Source organism: Euleptes europaea, chromosome 14, assembly GCF_029931775.1.
Source record: "Euleptes europaea isolate rEulEur1 chromosome 14, rEulEur1.hap1, whole genome shotgun sequence".
Classification (NCBI taxonomy): Eukaryota; Metazoa; Chordata; class Lepidosauria; order Squamata; family Sphaerodactylidae; genus Euleptes; species Euleptes europaea.
In genome coordinates, this window is record NC_079325.1 from 5,898,049 (window position 1) to 5,903,928 (window position 5,880).

General features: G+C 46.1%; 1 non-coding gene across 1 annotated transcript; it reads right to left on the reverse strand.

Annotated features, from left to right (window-relative positions):
• Positions 1 to 5,460: 5,460 nt before the first annotated feature.
• On the reverse strand, positions 5,461 to 5,532 carry TRNAS-CGA (transfer RNA serine (anticodon CGA)). The gene has a single exon. It is a non-coding gene; the product is annotated as a tRNA-Ser (tRNA).
• Positions 5,533 to 5,880: the final 348 nt, after the last annotated feature.

Consider the following 5,880-nt stretch of genomic DNA (forward strand, 5'->3'; position numbering starts at 1 on the left):
TTTTTGCATTATTTGTCCCCTTCTGGCCTATTCAGTGGTGGCAGGGGTTGGGGGGATGCTGGATGGAGGTCTTCTGCTTCCTGGAAACCCTGTTGGTTTGGGCCCAGGATGAATAGGTACCACAGAAGCTGTTGAGCTGGAGGTAGGCTAATTGTAGTGGTTAAGTGGTGTAGTGGTTAAGAGCGGTGGTTTGGAGCGGTGGACACTGATCTGGAGAACCGGGTTTGATCCCCCACTCCTCCACATGAGCAGCGGAGGCTAATCTGGTGAACTGGATTTGTTTCCCCGCTCCTACACATGAAGCCAGCTGGGTACCTTGGGCTAGTCACAGCTCCCTTAGAGCTCTCCCAGCCCCACCTACCTCCCAAGGAGTCTGTTGCAGACTGCCCTTTGCCAAGCCATCTCGGGTTTCTGTTCTGAACCTCTACAATCCCATCGTGTCTCAAACCCATTATTTAAGAAGAAGCCGTGAAAATGATCACCTCGCTTGTGTGGGTTAAGCTATGCGTGTTGTGATGTTTTCGGATAAATCCCACTTCCTGGGCCTTCCAATAAATAATTCACCACGCCTCGTATAAAGAGCGACATGTTTAGCACCTTCATTTTTACGCAGTCGCCAATGAAGTTTTACAGCGAGTGCTTGCCACCGAATGAATCAAACAACAACCGTGTCCATTTGTCACAGCCCTGATAATGTGTGTTTTGTTTAAAAAAAATGTCCTGTGCTAAACTGAATGTTGCATGCACCTCCAGGAATCCAAAGGACTCTACCTAATTACAAGGCTCATTAGACAACACAGCTTTGGGGTACGAGTAAGAAGCAGCTCTCAGCAATGCTGGATACAATGGTGAACGTATCTGGTCTAGGCCTGGTCTAGAATAGCATATAAATTACACACAAGGAAAAGACATAGACAATGTAAACAAGTTTAGAATCATAGAATAGAATCATAGAATCACAAAGTTGAAAGAGACCACCGGGGTCATCTAGTCCAGCCCCCTGCACAATGCAGGAAACTCACAACTACCTCCCCATTGACCCCCACTGCATGTCCAGAAGATGGCCAAGATGCCCTCCTGCTATTACAACTGATCTCCAGCTGATAGAGATCAGTTTGCCTGGAGAAAAGGGCCGCTTTGGCAATTGGACTCTATGGCATTGAAGTCCCTCCCCTCTCCAAACCCCGCCCTCCTCAGGCTCTGCCTCCAACATCTCCAGGTATTTCCCAACCCAGAGCTGGCAACCCTATGAGTAGGGTTGCCAGCTGGTAGATGGTACCTGGTGGGAGACTGGGATTCCAAGAGATGGTCATGGTGCGGGGAAACGATATCGGAGCCAGCTGAAGTCATGACCAAAGCAGCTCATGTTAAGGAGATTGCTCATCCATGTGGGTGAGGAAGTCTTCTTCAGAAGTGCCATGAGCAGCTCACAGAAACTAACGTTCTCCAGAATGGGTGAGCCCTGTCTTTTAAAGTGCAGATCAGCTAGTTGTCAGTTGGTCAGACCAAGATGGCTCCGATTACACGACTCTTACCTCAAAAGGGCCCTATAATTACCTCTTACCCCATAAGGGCCGCATAATAAACTAACAAAACCAGAGAATGAATGAATGAATGAATGAATGAATGAATGGAAGGAATGAATGGAAGGAATGAATGGAAGGAAGGAAGGAATGGAAGGAATGGAAGGAAGGAAAGGAAGGAAGGAAGGAAGGAAGGAAGGAAGGAAGGAAGGAAGGAAGGAAGGAAGGAAGGAAGGAAGGAAGGAAGGAAGGAAGAAAGAAAGAAAGAAAGAAAGAAAGAAAGGAAGGAAGGAAGGAAGGAAGGAAGGAAGGAAGGAAGGAAGGAAGGAAGGAAGGAAGGAAGGAAGGAAGGAAGGAAGAAAGAAAGAAAGAAAGAAAGAAAGAAAGAAAGAAAGGAAGGAAGGAAGGAAGGAAGGAAGGAAGGAAGGCAGGAAGGCACAGAGCCATGCCTTTGAGCAAAGGTAAATAGCCAAACCCAGCTTTTTCGAGAATCACCTATTCAGCTTCAGCTTTATCCCCAGGTTTTTGTGTTTGGCAAACCTGAATCCTGAATGGTTCTTGTAGGTTATCCGGGCTGTGTAACCGTGGTCTTGGAATTTTCTTTCCTGACGTTTCGCCAGCAACTGTGGCAGGCATCTTCAGAGTAGTAACACTGAAGGACAGTTACTACTCTGAAGATGCCTGCCACAGTTGCTGGCGAAACGTCAGGAAAGAAAATTCCAAGACCACGGTTACACAGCCCGGATAACCTACAGAACCAATGAACTCTGACCGTGAAAGCCTTCGACAATATTCTGAATCCTGAAATTTACTGAAACGGCTAATTTCGGGTTTATTTTCAGTTCAGGTTTATTGATATGCACAACCCTATGCCTTATACTGAATGAGACTCTTGATCCATCAAGGTAAGTATTATCTACTCTGTATGGCAGCAGATCTCCGGGGTCTTGGATTAAAGTTCTTTCACATCACCTACTGCCTGGTCTTTTTTAAATGGAGATGCTGGGGATTGAACCTGGGACTTTCTGCATGCCAAGAAGATGCTCTGCCACTGAGCCGCAGCGCCTGCTTACAATATGCTGATAGATACATAGGCAAAGTAAGTCAGAAATTGTGTAGATTTTTGTGCTACAGTCACACGAGAATCCCACATCTTCTCCTTACATGTGAATTTGTTTCCCACAGATTAGAGCAATAAAGTTTTGCCCTCCAGGATGGAGCAATATCACATTCTCCATGTTTGCAGAACATCATGTTCACTTATGAGACAATATAAATAATAATGACAATGAATTAATAATATTGATGGAGAGCAAGCACACAGGACATAAATAAGTGAATGTGCCATCTGTCATCAGTTGCAAAGTGCCGATGCTGCAGGTTCAAAAGTGAGGGCACACCAGCTATGTCTTTTTAACTTGGCAGTTGCCATGGGGTATGAATTCCAGAGAGTCACCACTTGGGTGAGAGATGAACTGCTCTTGAACGAATGCATCTGATTCAGTAGGGGTCAAGTTCTTTGGCTATATTCCTACAGCAAGAAGAAGAAGAAGAAGAAGAAGAAGAAGAAGAAGAAGAAGAAGAAGAAGAAGAAGAAGAAGAAGAAGAAGAAGAAGAAGAAGAAGAAGAAGAAGAAGAAGAAGAAGATGACGATGACGACGACGACGACTTGGTTTTTATATGCCGACTTTCTCTACCACTTAAGGCAGAATCAAACCAGCTTACAATCACCCACAACAGACACCTTGTGAGGTAGGTGGGGCAGAGAGAGATCTAAGAGAGCTGTGACTAGCCCAAGGTCATCCAGCTGGCTTCATGTGGAGGAGTGGGGAAACAAATCCAATTCACCATATTAGCCTCCGCCGCTCTTGTGGAGAAATGGGGAATCAAACTCGGTTCTCCAGATCAGAGTCCACCGCTCCAAACCACCACTCTTAACCACTGCACCATGCTGGCTCTTGTCATCTTTCATACCCTGCCAGAAATGTTGTTAGTCTTTAAGGTGGTACTGGACTCTTGCTCTTTTCTACTGCGCCAAACAATAGGCATTAACCAGCCAGAAAGATATAGCTTGAGGCTGCTGAAGAAGACCAAGGTATTTTTTGTTTAGTGGTGAAAATGCTGTCAAGTTGCAGCCAATGAACAGTGATTCCACAGGATTTTCAAGGCAAGAGACGAACAGAGGTGGTTGGTCATTGCCTGCCTGTGCTTGGCAACTCTGGACCTCCTTGGTGGTCTCCCATCCAAGTACTAACCAGGGCTGACTCTGCTTAGCTTCCGAGATCTGACGACATTAGGCAGAAATGAGCAGCGGTCGTTTGCCATTGCTTGCCTCTGCATAGTAACCCTGGACTTCCTTGGTGGTCTCCCATCCAAGTACTAACCAAGTCTGACCCTACTTAACATTCAAGATCTGACGATATTGGGCTAACGTGGGCCATCCTGGTCAGGGCATTATTTTTTTACTCCATCTTAATTGTGAATGATGACATGCAGACTACATTTCATTCTTTGAAAGTTTCGCTCTTCTCAATGGAATTTGGTGACTACAAGGTCGAAGGTGAACAACTTTTGTGTCCCTTTCAATGGGGCTTACACAGAAGAGAGTCTTGGTGTATCTTGCCACGCAGGTAGGATCAGTCTATTCCCCATTGTTGGGCATCCCAAATTCATCTTGTTATATCAACAAATCCTTACCTCTGAGTCGGGACAGGTCTTTCTAAATCGCTGTGTTCATGTTGCAATAGCTTGCCTAGAATGCAGCATTATACAGCGGTGGAATAAGAAAATCGGTCTCGTGTCCCCGCCCCCATCCTCAAGCAACTTCGGGCTGTGTCAGCATTTGGCACCTTTCTGCTCTCTAACAAATACTCTAATAATAGGCCCAATAATAAGAGCAACTTCCCAAGGTTACCGCCGGCATTCCACACTGATCATGTGCTGCAAATGAATACACTTCTCCACGCACAATGGGGTCAATAATTAAAGCTCTCCTCTTTTTTTGTCCTACTGACATGGGCTGACGGCAGATGTAATTGGAGATTCTCAACAAGTCCCATGGAAATCACTGGGGTTTTTTTGTGTATAAATATAAAGCAACGGCTGATGCCATTAATTTGTGCCTGCTTTGCATCTGACACAGACAGGTGCTGGGATATGATCTAATTAAGCTGTGCGAGGAGGTTCCCAGGTGTAACTGGAAGGTGGGAATCATCTCTGCAGTTCCTAAGAATGGAAACCCCATGGCTTAAATGTAAGGCAGCAGAGAGGGAGGTGGAGATCTCTTGTGCGTGGGGCGGCAGGCCTTCACTGGCTCTGTTGGGGGTCCCAATGAATTTCACGCAAATTATTGACCTGTCATCTGTGCAAGGAACTTCTTGGCATGAAAGAATGTCCGTAGGGTTGAGCTGTAGGGTGTCGTGTGATTGCTCATCCATTCTTTATGGGTTGCTGGATTTTATTTTTTTAACATGAGAGAAAATGCTTGCTCTGTCCATCTGACTGCTCACATCCCTGTTTTGACGGCTGCTTTGGGGGAGGAAGGTGACTGCTGTAAAGCTAGGGTGGCCAACTCTGGGTTGGAAAATTCCTGGAGATTTGGGGATGGAGCTTGTATAGGGTGGGATTTTAGGAGGGAGCTCAGCTGAGTATAATGCCATGCAGTCCACCCTTTAAACAGTCAAATTTTCCCCTGGGGAACTGATCTCTGTAGGATGGAGATCAGTTGTAATTCTGGGAGATCTCCAGGTCCCACCAGGAGATTGGGAAACTTAAGTAAAGCATATTTGTACACATACACATGAATACATGAATCTGCCTTATACGGAATCAGACCCTTGGTCCATCGAAGTCAGTATTGTCTACTCAGACTGGCAGCGGCTCTCCAGGGTCTCAGGCAGAGGCCTTTCACACCACCTACTTGCCTAGTCCCTTTAGCTGGAGATGCCGGGGATTGAACCTGGGACCTTCTGCATTCGAAGCAGATGCTCTACCACTCAGCCACACCCCTCAAATGCAATTAATCACTATTTGTTATCCAGTCTGTTTTTGTTATTATTGTTTTGTTGTTTGCCATCAGGTCACAGCTGACTTATGGCGACTCCATAGGTTTTCAAGGCAAGATATGGTCAGAGATGGTTTTCCATCACCTGCCTCGGTGCAGCAACCCTGGACTTCATTGGTGGCCTCCCATCCAAGCACTAACCAGGCCTAACCCTGCTTAGCTTCTGAGATCCAGCAAGATCAGGCTAGCCTGTGGCTATCCGGGTTACTGCAGTCAAGTCACAACCAACTCATGGTAACCCTGTAGATTCTTCAAGACAAGAGACGAACAGGGGTGGTTTGCCTTTGCCTTCCT